This window comes from Taudactylus pleione, unplaced genomic scaffold (assembly GCF_031769625.1).
Source record: "Taudactylus pleione unplaced genomic scaffold, aTauple2 ptg001137l, whole genome shotgun sequence".
Taxonomy (NCBI): Eukaryota; Metazoa; Chordata; class Amphibia; order Anura; family Myobatrachidae; genus Taudactylus; species Taudactylus pleione.
In genome coordinates this window covers 8025688-8045098 of record NW_028285538.1, presented here as the reverse complement: position 1 = coordinate 8045098, position 19411 = coordinate 8025688, and the positions used below count along the sequence as shown (strand labels likewise).

The window sequence follows — 19411 nt, the reverse complement described above, 5'->3', positions numbered from 1 at the left end:
GGATAAGGAAACGCAGTATCAGGATGTCTTGCGACACTATATTGCAGTAATAAAAAAGTGAAAATCTACTTACCCAGGGTGGATAGCTGCTGGACTGACTCCTCCTTGCGTCCCGGTAGGCTAGGTGCATGTGACTGAGGGGCCCATATATATGTGTAGCACACAATTAAGCCAGTATTGACTAAAATACTATTTTATTTGAAAAAGAAAAAGAAAAAAGTTTATTTTGTGACACAATATACTGGAGCATCACATAAAGTGAAGCAGATACTGAATAGACATTGGCATATCCTGGGTATGGATAATAGCCTTAAGACTATCCTACAAGCCAAACCAGATGTAGTTTTCCATAAAGCTCCTGATATTAAGAGCAAATTAGTCCGCAATCATCTAAAGGTGGACAAAGGAAACAGACAGGTCACCCTCGAAGGTAACAACATTAGAGAGGGTTTCTACCACTGTGGGAGATATGGAAATTGCACCAGATTAGGTTACAAGAGCACGAAACCCACCTGTAAGATAGTATCTCACCAGACAAATAAGGAATTTAGAATCAGAGGAACCCTATCATGTGACAGTGACAATTTAGTCTACCTTCTAGAATGTCCATGCGGACTGCAATATATAGGATGCACGACGAGGACTCTGAAAGTCCGGATTTATGAACATGTGAGAAACATATTAAGGGGTTTTGAAAATCTTAGTGTCTCTGAACATTTTAGAAGTACTCATCATTGCGACCCGAAAGGCCTCAAATTTTTAGGGATAGACAAGATGAATTACAACTGGAGTGGGGGTAATAAAGCAGAGCAAATAGACAGATTAGAAAGCAGGTGGATTTATGATCTGCAAACACTACACCCTGAAGGTTTAAATATAGATCCTTAGACAAATGAAGTCAGAAGCGTGTTCCATATATATATTCTTTAATTAATTAAGATGCATAGACAGTCCCACTCCATCGTATCAGTGTCTCTGTTAGACATGCTATCCCCGGAGCTTCCAGTGATGCCATAACTCATTTATTAATTTATATAAAAAATATATAGAATTTATTTACCTATTAATTTATATAAATAATTTATTTAATAATTGTACTAATATTTTCTCCATCTATCTACATCAGTTATATATTTATAGATATGAACATTTATATTTATATTTATTCTCATTTATCACTTTTACCTAATAAAATTTTTATCTCATTTTATATATTAGTTTTTATTAGGTTTTATTTATACATTCTGTTTAATCCAAACATCACTCGCCCTATATTCAAAATTTTAGTTATGTAGCTATATCTTAAAATTATACTTAGTAATTTATCCATACCAGTTTCTTTGATCGGTATGCAGAGTATAAAATGTATATAAGGCATAACTTTTCCATTGCAACAACCATACCCAAAATGGCCATTTTCATATATTTTAATTTATACCTATTCATTGGTACATTTATAATAGATTATGTTTATGGACACAGATTTTTCTTTACCCCATTTCATACAGTAGTGCTCTACTATTGCATCTATCTATATATTATGTCTCTCTTTTAACTTTCCCCTTTATCATTCATTCATTCATTTGATCAACCACATCTCATCATTATACATAGGAACCCCCCCCATTTTTAATGGCCACCGCAATCGGTGTATTAGGGACATAACATCCAGCCTACAGTTGTTGCCCACCTGTCAGAGCCAGATAGACTGATGGCTTCAATTACAAAGACATTGTTCGCATTTATCATTGGACGAATTCCATATTAATTATCTGTCAACTTCCAGCCTCAAGTTATTGCCCACCTGATGTCTCTTATTTATCTCCACAGAAGACTATATAATTATAAATATCTAGATGTCCTATTCACATAAAACGCCATAGTCATTAAGATTCTATTAATTAGACACAAAATCTCATATACATCCTTGCATCTATATACTCCTCTACCACATAGTGCTTTTCTCTCTTTTCTTGTATTTATTGCTATTGGGGAAGTTTAGGACACCTTCCGAGTAAGCAGCTAGTGGTAACATTTGTCTCTTTTCTGTGAACGCTGACTGCTTTTTCTTTGTGTTATATACATACATAATTGCTTACATAAATACATACTTAGACATACATACCTGCTTAAAACAATACTTGGTACCCTTATACATTTAATCCAGTGGCGTATTAAAGCAAAGTTAACTTAAATTAGAGGATTAACAAATGTTAAACATTCACACACAGACATATAAGAAATAAAAAGTCTCACTACAGCGCTGTCCACAATCAAAAAGAATAAGTCAGGAAAAGTTCAGTTGCACCCCTAAACACAATGGGTGCTTCTTTTTCTTAGGGTCACCTCTCTTTCCACCAGAATTCTTTTATACCTCGCAAAAAAGAAAGGGGATAGTGTACTACTGTGGTGACACTGTATTAAATCTTACTCAAATAATGGGTCACTCACATTTTATGAAATTAATCAAGCCTTTCACAGCATCTCATTGATGTGAAGCAAATGGCCCCTTGAGACATCTTTCATCACCTTAGGATCCTCCACTAAAATAGTCAGCTCCCACATGTAAAGAAGAGTGATATAGCGCAATATTGTTTGGCACAAATAACAATAAACATTATTTATAGATGCACACTCACATTGAAGATATTGAAAAGTCATCATATAGCATCACCATGTTGATGCAAGCATAAAGAAGTGACGCTAAATCTTTCACTGGGATAAGGAGTAGGGGCTTCCGGACACCAAACCACTCATCACCACAGATCCAGCGGTATCAAATAGGATATCAATCTCCACCAGCTTGATGCATTTTGGACACTTAGGTCCTTCATCAGAAGCATGGTGGTACGTTCTCCATAAGAGCTTAAATCACTTTTTTAATTATAGGCTCCTCCCCTAATTCCACTTCCTTTTCCCACCATTACTGTGCATAATGAAAAACCGGAAGTGATGCAAGGCGGATCCAGGCCACAGTGCACATCTAGTATCTGACTTCCTGTTACAGACTCCCCCATCGGGTTATCCACTAGAGGACGATTTGTTGGCACAGGAAGTGACCTGCACCATCAGGTCCTTCGGCCCCGTCACTTCCTGCTGCCGTCCCCGTGATCACCGGATGTCATGTGGCTACTGCCATCATGGAGCATCCCATGCAGGAAGTCCTCCAGATAAGTGGCCTCTAGAAATAATCCATACATCAGCCAGACATGATGCAGTGATCTAATAAATCTATCACTCACTTACTGTTTAAAAAGATTACAAAAGATAGGTAGTGGAAATAAGGGGCTCAATTATATTATTAAAAACATAACAAGTTAATAACATTAAAATATATAACACTTCTTATGAATGGACATACTCAAAGTTAATTTAGAAATGTAAAAAATGTAGATATTAAAAGCAGAAATAGAAATTTACTGAGGAATAAATCAACCACACTTATAAGAACCACTTCAATTCGAAGTCTCCGTTCAAATCATTAGGTGTTAAAGTTTTTAGCTTATATATCCAATTCATTTCTGACTTGGAGAGTCTAACATCAACATCATTAGGTCTCCACGTTGCATTAACCTGTTGCATGCCTCAAAAAGATATGAACTTACATGGATTTGAATTGTGAGAAGTTTTGAAATGTGCAGATACGGTATGTGTTTCTAAGCCTTTTTTGACATTATAAATATGTTCAGATAATCTGATTTTCAGGTTCTGGCTTGTTTTTCCAACATTAAAAAGATTACATGAACATTGTAATAAGTAAATATCATTTTTTAGAGTTACAGGTGATGAATTCATGAATAAAGAAATTCTCATTATTCACCTGGAACTCTCACCTTCAATGAACCTTTTACCGTTCTGCACATTAGGCAAAGACCACCTCTGTGGAAGCCAATGCTTCTCACACTCATTCTTTTAGGGACATCAAGACAGCTTCTTGCTAGTTTAACCTTCAGAGATGGTGCATTTTTATATATAAATTGTGGTCCTACAGGTAATGCTTTTCCTATTATGAGGTCCTGTTTTAAAATTCTCCGATATCTCTTTATGACAGCTTTGATTTCTCTGTTTTGGGAATTAAAGCCACTAATAAAGGCTCATTTGAATTTGTCTGTTTTACTAGTTATTTTTTCCTTTACTTTGAGATCTTTTATTTCTATCTTATTAACTCTAGATTGTGCTTTCTCTAAAGTTTTTCTGCTATATCCTTTATTACAAAAACGTTCTGTCATTTCTTCTATCTGTGTATTAAAAATCTGCTCTTCAGAACAATTCCGTTTGACTCTAAGGAATTGGCTAAAAGGTATACCCTCCAACCAATTTCTATGATGGAGGCTATCTCTTGTGATTTAGCTATTTGAATCAGTTGTTTTCCTATAAGTCTTTGTATGCAGTACACCTTCTTTTATGTAAATATTTAAATTTAAAAACACAATCTCATTTTGACTAATAGAGAAGGTAAGTTTTATATTATAATCATTCCCATTTAAACTTCTCAAAATAACAGCAGTTCTTCTTTCATCCCCTTCACCAGGTTCTCCTCCATGCCAAATCCTTTTTTCTTCCAAATATCCCATAAATAGATTTGCATAACTGGGGGTGAACCTGGTGCCCATCGCTGTTCCCACTTGTTGAACATAATAAAATCCATTGAAATAAAAATAATTATTCGTTAAAATAAATTGTATGCTTTCTAAAATTAACTCCTTGGTTTCAAGTTTAAGATCAGACAAATTTTAAAAATATGACACAGCTGTATTCCCTTTTTTTTATTATCATATATCGTGTGGAAATGTCAGCACTCACTAAAAATAATCTTCTTCCCATTTTATCATGTTCAATTTTGTTAGAACATCACTGGTGTCCTTTAAATAAGCTCTAGTTAATTTCACTAATGGCTGTAAATAACAATCTACTACTGCTGACATATTAGATGTGATACTGTTTGTTCCCGAAATTATCAGTCTGCCAGGGGGATGCATCGGATCCTAATGGATTTTCAGTAAAGTGTAGATTGTAGGTACAGATGGGTTTTTAAGATTAATAAAGTCAAATTCTGATTTTGTCAATACTCCATTCACCAGAGCTTTCTCAGTTAAAATAAGTAAATCCTTCATTATCCTAGCGGTAGGGTCACATTTCAATTTCTTATATGTCTTTCCACTATTTAATTGACCATTGATCTCAGTAATGTAGTCCTCTTTATTCATTAGAGCTGCAGCTCTCCCCTTATCAGCGAGTTTAATAAAAAATATCTTTATCCATTTTTAACACTTTTAATGCCTTAAATTAATTTTTGGTCAAATTGCATTTTTTATTGATCCTTTTACTATCCAAAATCTTTTCCATTTCCTAATTAACCATTTTACTGAAACAATAAATAAAGCTTCCTTTTTGGTGTGTCGGATAAAATGTTGACTTTGGTTTGAACAAGGGTCCTGAGGGACCTCCGGTATCCTTATTCTCATCCTAATTGTCTTTACTCAGAAAAATTTTTTTCACTGTTAATGTTCTGATATATTTCTGTAAATCGAAGTAAAAATTAAAAGGTTAAATTTGACTCATTGGGGTGTGTCAGGGACCCATACCCAGTATCCCTGATGTGGGGGGTGCCCTCTGCTATAGTCAGAGCACCATAATACAAATATCTTACTTATGAAACTGCCACAACTGATGGAAACAATTTAAAGAGGCAACCGGTCTTCTATTGCCCCAATAATTGCACAGGCTCAGCAACAAGATTCCCACGCAGATAATCTTTTGCTTAACCTCTCCACAATTGCGCAGACTCAGCATCCCAGATGACCACACAGTTCGCTGAGACCAACCCTCTGCTTTGCATACTAAACAATATGTGTAGCATCACCCTAGCATACTAATAATCTCTTCAAAGACTAGGTTTTGGAGCATATATTAAATAAACTAATAAAGAATACTTTATTTAGACAAAAGTTAGTACAATGTTTAAAAAAGAATGTTACAGAGAAAAGAATGGTTACAAAGGTACATACAGCAATATAAAATAAAAATGGTAAAAGTAGAAACTTACAGAAAACATGCAGCTTTAGAAAACATGCAGCATTCTGCCCAGGAGAAATGGTAAGAAATGCAAGGAATGCAGGTTTAACTTCAATGTGAAAAACTGATCCCCCAGTTTGAACCCAGAACACAGGACTTCAATCCCTTTTATTAGAAGAGCATCACACATCAGGTGATGTCGTACCCATCCGCTCTGATTGGTTGTTTAGGTAATTGGAGGACAGGGGCCTCCCAGCCCGCTTCTAAATCCTTTTAAACTTATAACAGAATAAGCCAAATAACTTCCCCTGTGGATGTATTACCTACAATATGGGGTGTTCATTGTACTGGTCCTTATTTCATCTGTTATAAAAGTGTAAATATAATGTGGTTGTCATAGTGCATTCTTGAGATATCTCATATCTTCAAAACTCAGTATGTCCCAGTGATCTGGGAATCGCACCCAACCTGAATATGGGGTCCTGTTATATATATATATATATATAATTTTCCAAGCTTCTAGCTATCACTGATACATCAATTCTGTCACATAAACCATCCAAATATGACAATTCTTTGATCTACTATATCTTGTATTTGTTTTACCCCCTATGGTGCTGACTGTCTATAGATCCAGACACAAAGGCTGAGCAATACACATGCCCTGGTGACAATGTTACCATTATTGAGTGGACACACTGATGGGCTCAGAGCTAGACAAATATGTGTAGTATTTCCTTACTTAATTAACAGGCTAGTGGGAACATGTTAATTTCATTACCTGGGCAAGACTCTAACCAAAGGCTTTCTATCTTGTACACTTCCAAGAATAATTATCATGTGAGTCCTATGACATTTAACAATTCTTACAATTAAGCTGTGGCTCCGAAATGTGCAATTAGGCCCTTTCAGGAACATACAGAGCTAGGTTCCATTTGCATGTCAAATGGTTAGCTTTACATCTTTCCTGCCTTTCATTAACCTTTAACATGACTCAAAGGATACATGACCTAATAAGGACAGTCCGCTCTTCTGCCCTCACATTTAGAAAACCAGTTATTCTATGGCTTTTAATTACCAATCTGTTATGCCATGGAAATATAATTCGCACTATCTCCACTGATCTCCGAGGACGCTCGGATAGATCTTGTGTACTTCCTCACAGTCGTCTGCCATTACATGTGCTCCATCTACAGAGCAGACCTCACAAGTCTGTGTTGAATACCAGGGATACACGGCATTATTACTACTCCAAGAATCATTCATCTAACTGTGAGTTGATCCTTGCATATCATCTACGGGACCTTATACATACCTATTGAAGTTTGTGCCTTATTTAGGTAATCGTTCAAGGTTTGTCCACCTCACTGTGAGTATATACTTACCATTTTTACATACTACCAGCGGGAACATTCAGTGTGCTAACTGAGGAATTGTGCCCTATAAAAGGGAATATATTTAAACCTTTAACTGACTATGTTGTGCCAAGGAGGCTTATTACCTGTTTAAAATATCCTCAGTCATTTGCCTTGTTGCATATTTACAGTACACAGCGGGTAACATTCAGTGTGCTAATTGAGGATTTGTGCCCTTATTTAGGGATCACCTTTAAATCTCCAATAGACTCTGTTGTGCCAAGAAGGCCCACCACCTATTTAAAAGGAACTTCAATTATCCCCTTTTTTAGTCACCAGCTGTTTTTTCTTTTTTTAGGAAACGACACATTGTTTCCCATTATGGTTTCATTTTGATACTGTATATCTCTCTATTCTGATTCATTTTCTTACTTGTTCCTTCTATTCTACATGTGTAGATCCTTTTATATACCCACTTAATATTATTTATTTTTATTTGTGGTTTATTGTGCATTCTATACTTTGATATTCCCTTGTGGAATTTATTATTAAACAGTGATCTAATATACATCAGCAGCGCAAGTCTTATTTGTATTTTTTCTGGTTCTATTTTTTTGGAACCTTCACAGTAGGTTTCTTTGGAGCTGCAGCGCTGAGGGCATATATATCACTGGTTTACCATTACCACATATTTGGACCCTCTTAAAGCGCCCTGTATTTTGTTGTTTGTTACTCCTTTCTAGAGGTTCATATCTATTAGTAAACTTAATGGAATTTCTCCTGAACCGAAAACTGCCATATTCTTCAGGTATGAGTCTCTCATGCCATTGTCTATTTTTCTTATTGTTTTGATGATATTGTCTCTTCCTCTCAAAATAATTTCTCCTTCTGGGGTATTCCCATCTATTTCCTTTCCTAGGCTGAAATGTTATATACTGATTGTCATAATCAATTCTTTCTATTCTATTCCCATTAAAACTATTAGTCACTGGAGTTTGACATTTTCTAATATGAGTCTCCTTTTCAATATCGATAGGTATTTCAATTTTCTTAGGGCATCCCAATCCCTGCAATATTTATTTTGTTTTTTTCTTTTAAATCCCTTGTTTCTTTACTCAATTTCCTCATAATTTCTATTTCTGCATCATTAAATTCATCTAAATCTCTAATGTGTTCAGTCATGCTCTGAAGAGTATTAATTTCCTCAATTAGAACTTCTAAACCTCTACGTCTTTCCTTTAGAATAAAGTCAATCAATTGGAAGGAACAATTTCTTAATATAATTTCCCAATCTGTCTTGAGGGTGGTTCATTAATTTTTAATCCCATCGGGATTAGATGGTCTACCTGGTATCTCTCCAGGGTGACCACCTCCCACCACATGTGATTCTCTTTCAAAATGGCGGTTTCCAGCTTCTTTAAGACCATTGATAATTCCTCATCATAAATATTTTCCATTTCCTTATCTATAATACTTCCAAACATATCATTCAATAATTCTTTCTTATTTTCCTTAAAAGAAAACATAACTGCTGCAGACAAAGACTACTAAGGAAAAATACAAAATTAAAAATACAATTTGTCTTTTAACTGCACAAATAGAACTGCAGCCAGTGATAGACTCAAGGTACTCCTCACAAATTCCTAAATACAGATATAAGAAATAAAAAGTCTCACTACAGCGCTGTCCACAATCAAAAAGAATAATTCAGGAAAAGTTCCTTTGCATCCGCAAACACAATGGGTTCTTTTCTTTGTTAGGGTAACTTCTCTTTCCACCAGAATTATATTATACCTCCCAAAAAAGAAAAAGAACAGGGAATAGTGTACTATTGTGGTGACACTGTGTTAAATCTTACTCAAATAATGGGTCACTCACATTTTATGAAATTAATCAAGCCTTTCACAACATCTCACTGATGGAACATTTCCGTAATAAAGGATATAGCAGAGAAACTTTAGAGAAAGCACAATCTAGAGTTAATGAAATTGAAAGAAAAGATCTCAAAGTAAAGGAAAAAAATTGTAAAACAGACAAATTCGAATGGACCTTTATTAGTGGCTTTAATTCCCAAAACAGAGAAATCGAAGCTGTCATAAAGAGATATTGGAGAATTTTAAAACAGGACCCCATAATAGGAAAAGCTCTAGCTGTAGGACCACAATTTATATATAAAAAGGCACCATCTCTGAAGGTTAAACTAGCAAGACGCTATCTTGATGTCCCTAAAAGAATGAGTGTGAGAAGCATTGGCTTCCACAGATGTGGTCTTTGCCTAATGTGCAGAACGGTAAAAGGTCCATCGAAAGAGAAAGAGTTCCAGGTAAATAATGAGAATTTCCCTATTCATGAATTCATCACATATAACTCAAAAAAATGCATTTACTTATTACAATGTTCATGTAATCTTTTTTATGTAGGAAAAACAATCCGGAACCTGAAAATCAGATTATCTGAACATATTTATAATGTCAAAAAAGGTTTAGATACACATACCGTATCTGCACATTTGAAAACTTGCCACAATTGTAATCCATGTAAGTTCATATCTTTTTGTGGCATCCAACAGGTTAATGCAACATGGAGATCAAACGATGTTGATGTTAGACTCTCCAAGTCAGAAATGAATTGGATATATAAGCTAAAAACTTTAACACCTAATGTTTTGAACGGTGACTTCGAATTGAAGTGGTTCAAATAAGTGTGGTTGATTTATTCCTCAGTAAATTTCTATTTCTGCTTTTTTTTTACATTTCTAAATTAACTTTGAGTATATCCATTCATAAGAAGTGTTATATATTTTAATGTTATTAACTTGTTATGTTTTTGATATTGTAATTGAGCCCCTTATTTCCACTACCTATCTTTTGTAATGTTTTTAAACAGTAAGTGAGTGATAGATTATTAGATCACTGCATCACGTCCGGCCGATGTATGGATGATTTTTGGAGACCACATGCTGGGAGGACTTCCGGCACGGGGTGCTCCATGACGGCGGTGTTCACATGATATTCGACACATGGTGCTCTGTGATGGCAGTAGCCACATGACATCTGGCGATCGTGGGGACGGCAACAGGAAGTGACGGGGCCAAAGGACCTAATGGTCCAGGTCGCTTCCTGCACCAACAAATTGGCCTCTAGTGGATAACCTGATGGGGGAGTCTGTAACAGGAAGTCACGGACTAGGGACCTCATTCAGAGTCTCTCGCTTGATGCGATCGCTCGCCCCCAGTGTATGCAAATTTGTCAAAGTGATGCCACGGAAAATGATCACTTGCCAAGGCATAAGCACGCCCTCCTTGTCTTAGCGAGCAGCCAGCATAAGCCCAATCACACAGGCAGAGCCGCCCACCAGCACACGTCATCTCCAGGAAGTGTATTAAAACATTGGTACATCGAGGACAATCGGAGGCGATTGCAGCACTTCTGGTTGCCTTACCCTACCGCTAGCACTGCGAGGACTTCAGTGTAAAAAAACAGGCTTGTGACGTGTACTATGATGCTGCATGTTAATTATGCATGCGTCTAAAATGGCATTGAAACACTCAAGCAAGCCTGCGTTCACACCTCCACTCCCCCGTTATTAGTGTCCTGCCCCTGGCACCACCCACAAACGGCCTCTCCTGTCACTCATTTCACTGGGCTGTCTTTGCTGGGCGAGCGAGTGGCCTGAGATCGCAGAGAGTAGTTTGCGCATGTGCAGAAGAAAGTATGCACATACGCATACACAAAACATCGGGCCGCTTGCGAGCACACAGTGCTAGCGAGAGACTCTGAATGAGGTCCTAGATGTGCACTGTGGCCTGGATCCACCTTGCATCACTTCCGGTTGGTGGGAAAAGGTAGTGGATTTAGGGGAGGAGCCTATAATTAACAAAGGGATTTAAGCCCTTATGGAGAACTTACCACCATGCTTTTGATGAAGGACCTAAGCATCCAAAATGCATCAAGCTGGTGGAGATTGATATCCTATTTGATACCGCTGGATCAGGGCTGTTTTAACAGCAGGGTGGGCCCTGGGCACAGCAATGCACTGGGGCCCCTACCCACCCGTTCACGGGAAAAAATGTAAATTGCCAATAAAATTAAACCCTCCTGCATGCCCATCAGACCTCCCACACATGCAGAGAGACTCTGACTGGTCTGAAGCCGGCGGATGAAGTGAAACTGGGACTGAGGTGAGTACTCGTCACCAGGGGAGGGATGTGGTGGGGAAGATTAGGTCAGAATACAGTGCACTGGTGGCCGGCTTATAAAAATATCACAAATTTACCAGCTGGCCGCAGCTGGATGGGTTGGCGGGCCCTACTAGCTTTGGGCCCTTGGACAACTGCCCAACAAGCCCAATGGAAGAGATGGCCCTGCGCTTGATCTGTGGTGGTGAGTGGTTTGGTGTCTGGAAGCCCCTACTCCTTATCCCAGTGAAAGTTTTGGTGTCACTTCTTTATGCTTGCATCAACATGGTGATGCTATATGCTGACTTTTCAATATCTTCAATGTGAGTGTGCATCTATAAATAATGTTTATTGTTATTTGTGCCAAACAATATTGCACTATATCACTCTTCTTTACATGTGAGAGCCAACTATTTTAGTGGAGAATCCTAAGGTGACAGAAGATCTCTGAGGAGTCCATTTGCTGCACATCAGTGAGATGCTGTGAAAGGCTTGATTAATTTCATAAAATGTGAGTGACCCTAACAAAGAGAAGAACCCATTGAGTTTGGGGGTGCAACTGAACTTTTTCTGAATTATTCTTTTTGATTGTGGACAGCACCGTAGGGAGAATTTTTATTTCTTATATTTATATTTAGAAATTTGTAAGGAGTTCCTTGAGTCTATCACTGGCTGCAGTTCTATTTGTGCAGTTAAAAGACAAAGTGAATTTTTGAGTCTCACACACACACACATATACATATACACTGTACTACGCTTTAAAAAAAATCTCTTACCTTAAATGAGTTTAAAAAAAAAAAACAGGATTAAAACAACCAAGATGCAACAACTCCATTAGTAGTGATCTAAAGGCCCCCATACATCAGCAACTGATTGCAACAATTGTGCAATTTGCAATCGATTGTGTATAAAAAATCTTTCCCTTTTTCAATCGATTGCAGATTGCAGAATTGCCACAATCAATTGAAAAAGGGAAAACATTTTATACACAATCGATTGCAAATTGCAGAATTGCTGCAATCAATTACAATCCCACAACTGAGGAAACATCGGTGACATCAAATCAGATCTGATCTACTCACAGACTAGAGGTTGATACCCTGCCTCAAGAACTGCATGCATTTGCTCGCTTTGTACATCACTAGCTACACCTGCCATCGCAAGCCAAAATTACAGCACTCCCATAAACCGACCCTGGGAATGCCCAGAACACGCCTGCATTCGCTCAACCACACCTCCGTTTTTCATGACCTCCCACAGTCACCACCCACAAATGCCACGTTCTGTCACTCAGACTTGCGGTACAACTGTGTGCGGTAAGCGAGCACTAGACGATCACAGTGAGTGTTTCATGCACGCGCACTGTGCTGTTTGCAGACTATCGACAAGCTGCGTGCGATTGCGGGTTAGCTAGTGGGTCTAAATTAGGCCCTGAGTCCTGGCTCGTAACTTCCTGCTAAGGCCCATATTCAATTTCAGTTTCAATTTTGCCGATCACGGTTTTTCGCATGTCAGAAACTTATCTCAGTATTCAGGGCATGATTCAGACCCGGTCGCTCTGACAGAGCGCTGGCTCTGAATCAGGGCCGGGCTTTGTTTTGGAGCGGCCTCCTGGCCACTCGCATAGCTGTGGGTGACCACCATGATTTTCCAAACATGATTTTCCAGGAAATCTGGGATCTTGAATGTTTTGGACTGCATATACATAAGAGTCCCTCCTTCATGATCAGGTGCCATTTCATACAGGAGAGTCTGTGGAAAGGGTGTGGGCTGTAGTTTTGTTTTAATAGACACCATTAGAATTATAGGTAGATGGAGTATGTGGGAAGTGTGTAAAAGATTGCAAGTATCTTTGTCACATGTGTTTTTTACCTAACAACTGCAATCTAGTGCAAACGGGATGAGTGGGTTTGGATTTTTGAAATCCGAATCCCCCCGATCCGAGCAGGGAACCGAGTCCAGCTTGAGTTTTCCCGCCAGACTCGGATCCCGGAACGAAGCAAAACATCATCAGCCTGGTGTCAGATTCTCGTGAGACCTGGACTTTGCACATTTCGCACCTCCCACCCCGCCATCTTCACTCCAGTCCTGGAGAGTGTAGTGAGAGAATGTGTAGTGTAGTGTTTGTGGGAAAGTGGCTCTACTGTATCAAATCTGCTTGCTCTGCTGTATCAGTCCAGTCCACTGGTGCTATGCTGCTTAACAGTCTGAGCTGTGGGTAACCTGCTCTGCTGTATCAGTCCAATCCAGTGGTGCTGTGCTGTTGTATCAGTCTCGTAGTGACCTGCTCTGCTGTAACAGTCCAGTCCAGTGGTGCTATGCTGCTGTATCAGTCTGTTGGTGACCTGCTCTGCTATATCAATCCAGTCCAGTAATGCTGTGCTGCTATATCAGTCTGGTGGTGACCTGTTCTGCTGTATCAGTCCAATCCAGTGGTTCTGTGCTTCTGTATCAGTCTGGGGGTTACCTGCTCTGCTGTATCAGTCCAATCCAGTCCAGTGGTGCTGTCCTCTGTTGTATATTCAATACAAATAATTTTTACAGGGGCTGCCCTTTGTGGTGTAGTGGTACGCTGCCCTTCATCCAAATAATTTTTACAGGGGCTGCCCTGTTTGGTGTAAGCGGCCCTTCATCTAAACTATGTGTGGTGTAGGGGTACATTGCCCTTCAAATTTTTTTTTAAAGAGGCTGCCCTGTGTGGTGTAGAGGTACGATGCCCTTCATCCAAATAATTTTTACAGGGGCTTCCCTGTGTAGTGTAAGCTGCACTTCATTCAAATAATTTTTACAGGGGCTGCCTTGTGTGGTGTAAGCTGCCCTTCATCCAAATAATTTTTACCTGGGCTGCCCTGTGTAGTGTAGGGGTATGCTGCCCTTCAAAATAAAAATATTTTTTACAGGGGCTGCCCTGTGTGTTGTAGGGGTACGTTGCTCCTCATAAAAATAATTTTTACAGGGGCTGCCCTGTGTAGTGTAGGGGTATGCTGCCCTTCAAAATAAAAATATTTTTTACAGGGGCTGCCCTGTGTGTTGTAGGGGTACGTTGCCCCTCATAAAAATAATTTTTAAAGGGGCTGCCCTGTGTGGTGTAGGGGTACATTGCCCTTCATACAAATAATTTTTACAGGGGTGATTCACGCCGTAAAAATAATGCACTCCATAAAAATAATGGAGGACAAACATTTGGAGGATAAAATAGAGAAAGATCAAGAACCACTTCCTCCTAGTGCTGAAGCTGCTGCCACTTGTCATGACATAGATGATGAAATGCCTTCAACGTGCCAAGGCCGATGTACAATGTCATAGGAGAAGGCATGTAAAATCCAAAAAGCCAAAGTTCACTAAAATGACCCCAAAAAATACATTTAAATCATCTGAGGAGAAATGTAAACTTGCCAGTATGCCATTTATGACACGGAGTGGCAAGGAATGGCTAAGTTCCTGGCCTATGTTCATGATTAGTGGTTTAGCTTCACATGAGGATTGAAGCCCTCCTCCTCCAGCTAGAAAAATTAAAAGAGTTAAGCTGGCTAAAGCACAGCAAAGAATTGTGTGTTCTAAGAAGATATCACAAATCCCCAAGGAAAGTCCAAATGTTTCGGCGGTTGTGGTGCCTGACCTTCCCAAGACTGGACGGGAAGAGGTGGCTCCTTCCACCATTTGTACACCCTCTGCAAGTGCTGGAAGGAGCAGCCACAGTCCAGTTGCTGATATTCAAATTGAAGATGTCACTGTTGAAGTACAACAGGATGAGGATATTGGTGTAGCTGGCGCTGAGGAGGACGTTGATGAGGAGGATTCTGATGGTGATGTGGTTTGTTTAAATCAGGCACTGGTGGAGACAGTTGTTGTCCATGGGATGAAAAAGCCCATCGTCATGCCTGGGCAGAATAACAAAAATTTCACCTCTTTGGTCTTGAAATATTTCTATCCAAATCCAGACAATAACTGTCTTGCCATATGTAGCTTATATAAAGGTGTAATAAGTAGAAGTAAGGACATTAACCACCTAGGAACATCCTCCCTTATAAGTCACCTGCAGCACGTTCATAAAAAGTTACTGTCAAGTTCAGAAACTGTGGCTAGTACCATAAGCAGAACAGGGACACCTAAATCCCTTTGTCCTGTTGTATCCAAGCGCCTGCAAACCACACCAGCAACTCCCTCCTCGTCAATTTCCTCCTCAATCAGGATCAGAAGTAGTCCTGCAGGCCATGTCACTGGCATAACTGACTCCTCTCCTATCCGGGATTCCTCTGAAGGATCCTGCATTGCTACGCCTACTGCTGCAGCTGCTGCTGTTGCTGCAGGGAGTCGTTCATCATCCCAAAGAGGAAGTTGGAACACCACTACTTCTTTTACTTAGCAATTGACTGTCCAGCAGTCCTTTGCGAGGAGGATGAAGTACGACAGCAGTCATCCTGTTGCAAAGTGGATAACTAAGGCCATGACAGCTATGTTGGTGTTAGTCATGTGTCTGGTATCCACTATCAGTGCAGTGGGATTTAGACAATTAATGGAGGTAGTGTGTCCCTGGTACTAAATCCCATCTAGATTCCATTCCACTAGACAGGTGATACCGAGAATGTACAGAGATGTCAGAAAAAGTGTCCTCAGTGTCCTAAAAAATGCAGTTGTACCCAATGTCCACTTAACCATGGACATGTGGACAAGTGGAACAGGGCAGACTAACGACTGTATGACTGTGACAGCCCACTGGGTAGATGTATCACCTTATGCAGCAACAACAGCAGCATCACCAGTAGCAGCATCTCAGAAATGCCAGCTCGTTCCAAGGCAGGCTACGCTGTGTATCACAGGTTTCAGTAAAAGGCACACCACCAACAACCTCTTAGAGACACTGAGGGAAATCATCACCCAATGGCTTACCCCACTTTAGACTCTCCTAGGGATTTGTGATATCTGACAATGCCACCAATATTTTGCGGGCATAACATCTGAGCAAATTCCAGCACATCCCATATTCTGCTCACACAATAAATTTGGTGATGCAGAATTTTTTGAAGAATGACAGGGGCAATCAGGAGAAGCTTTGGGTGCCTAAAAAATTTCTGGACACTTTTGCCATTCAGCGACTACATGCCGAAGACTGGAGTGCCAGCAAACACTCTTAAACCTGCCATGCCATCACCTGAGGGAAGAGGTTGTAATGCAGTGGAACTCAACCCTCTATATGCTTCAGAGGATGGAGGATCAGCAAAAGGCCATTCAAGCCTATACATCCACCTATGACATAGGTAAAGGAGGGGGTATGCACCTGACTCAAGTGCAGTGGAGAATGATTTCTGTGTTGTGCAAGGTTCTCCAGCTCTTCGAACTTGCCACATGTGTAGTCAGTTCAGACACTGCCAGCTTGAGTCAGATCATTCCCCTCATCAGGCTTTTGCAGAAGCAGCTGGAGAAAGTGAAGGAGTAGCTAAGATGGAGCGATTCCGCTCGGTATGTGGGACTTGTGGATGAAGCCCTTCATTTGCTTTGCCAGGATTTGAGGGTGGTCAATCTGTTGCAATCAGTCCACTACATTTTGGCCACCGTGCTCGATCCTAGGTTTAAAGCCTATGTGGTGTCTCTCTTTCCGGTGGACACAAGCCTGCAGAGGTGCAAAGACCTGCTGGTGAAAACACTGTCAGCTGAAGTGGAACATGGTACAGCAACAGCTCCTTCTTCATTTTCTCCCGCAAATGGGGCTGCCAGGAAACAACTTAGATATCCTAACCACCCCACTGGCGGTGATGCAGGGCAGGCAGGACCAAGTTTGGACATCTGGTCCGGACAGAAGGACCTGCCAACAATTTCTGACATGTCTACTGTCACTGCATATGATGCTGTCACCATTGACAAAATGCTGGAGGATTACATCGGTGACAGCATCAAAGTAGGCATGTTAGACAGTCTGTACCTGTACTGGCAGGAAAAAGAGGCAATTTGGAGGGCCCTGTACAAATTGGCTATATTTTACCTAAGTTGCCCCCCATCCAGTGTGCACACTGAAAGAGATTTTAGTGCAGCCGGGAACCTTGTCAGCAAAAGGCGTAGGAGGTTGCTTCCCCAAAATGTGGAGAAGATGATGTTCATCAAAATGAATTATTAATTCTTCCAGGAAGACCAGCCTCCAGAAAGTACAGAGGGACCTGTTGGGGTGGATTCCAGCAGGGACAAATTAATACTGTGTGAGGATGAGGATGTACACAACACTGAAGAGGGTGAGGAATCAGTGGATCAGGGGTAAATTTACTATAGTGAGAGTTTGGGAGAGTTTGCAAACTCTGGAGAGTTTAGTCATTTTTTCCTACTCTCAAATTTACTAATGTCTAACTCAGGAGAGAGATGTACTTTGCTATGGGAAAATACTGGAGAGTTAGCAAACACTCTTCAATTCACCATTGGCAAAACTCGAGAACCTTTTCACTAGTGAAGATAGGATCCGGGAATTTACCAAGCAGAGTGTTTCTAAACTCTCATGAGATGGGAAAACTCTCCTGTAAAAACTTGTGAAATAAATACACCAGGCTGTGATCTGCGAGTTTGGCAGAAACATACATAGATCACTGTGATCCATTTCTGGACACTTTCGCCATTCAGCGACTACATGCCGAAGACTGGAGTGCCAGCAAACACTCTTAAACCTGCCATGCCATCACCTGAGGGAAGAGGTTGTAATGCAGTGGAACTCAACCCTCTATATGCTTCAGAGGATGGAGGATCAGCAAAAGGCCATTCAAGCCTATACATCCACCTATGACATAGGTAAAGGAGCCGGTATGCACCTGACTCAAGTGCAGTGGAGAATGATTTCTGTGTTGTGCAAGGTTCTCCAGCTCTTCGAACTTGCCACACGTGAAAACAGTTCAGACACTGCCAGCTTGAGTCAGATCATTCCCCTCATCAGGCTTTTGCAGAAGCAGCTGGAGAAAGTGAAGGAGTAGCTAAGATGGAGCGATTCCGCTCGGTATGTGGGACTTGTGGATGAAGCCCTTCATTTGCTTTGCCAGGATTTGAGGGTGGTCAATCTGTTGCAATCAGTCCACTACATTTTGGCCACCGTGCTCGATCCTAGGTTTAAAGCCTATGTGGTGTCTCTCTTTCCAGTAGACACAAGCCTGCAGAGGTGCAAAGACCTGCTGGTGAAAACACTGTCAGCTGAAGTGGAACATGGTACAGCAACAGCTCCTTCTTCATTTTCTCCCGCAAATGGGGCTGCCAGGAAACAACTTAGATATCCTAACCACCCCACTGGCGGTGATGCAGGGCAGGCAGGACCAAGTTTGGACATCTGGTCCAGACAGAAGGACCTGCCAACAATGTCTAACTCAGGAGAGAGATGTACTTTGCTATGGGAAAATACTGGAGAGTTAGCAAACTCTCTTCAATTCACCATTGGCAAAACTCGAGAACCTTTTCACTAGTGAAGATAGGATCCGGGAATTTTCCAAGCAGAGTGTTTCTAAACTCTCATGAGATGGGAACACTCTCCTGTAAAAACTTGTGAAATAAATACACCTGGCTGTGATCTGCGAGTTTGGCAGAAACATACATAGATCACTGTGATCCATGTATGTTTCTGCCTCTAAATAGGAAATAAAAGGTTAAAAGTTTTTTAAAAAATGACATAGGGCACCCCCTAAAGCTTAACCAGCCTCGGACTTGCCAGTCAGTCGTGGTTTCTTAAAATTACAGGGAACAAAATTTGTATGGTTCCACCGTAATTTAGAAACCAACACCAGGCTACAGGGCCAGTCCTGGTTTTACTTATGTTCTCCTGGGGTTTTTTGTACACAAGTGCTACAATGTCCCCACCAATTGTCTTGGAAGCTGCTGGGCACAGAGTTGTCCAGGCTCAGGA

At 40.2% G+C, this 19411-nt stretch overlaps 1 pseudogene; it reads left to right on the top strand.

The window, feature by feature from the left end:
- The first annotated feature begins 297 nt into the window (after positions 1–297).
- LOC148453546 (uncharacterized) overlaps positions 298–19411 on the top strand; it is a 35149-nt pseudogene continuing 16035 nt past the window's right edge.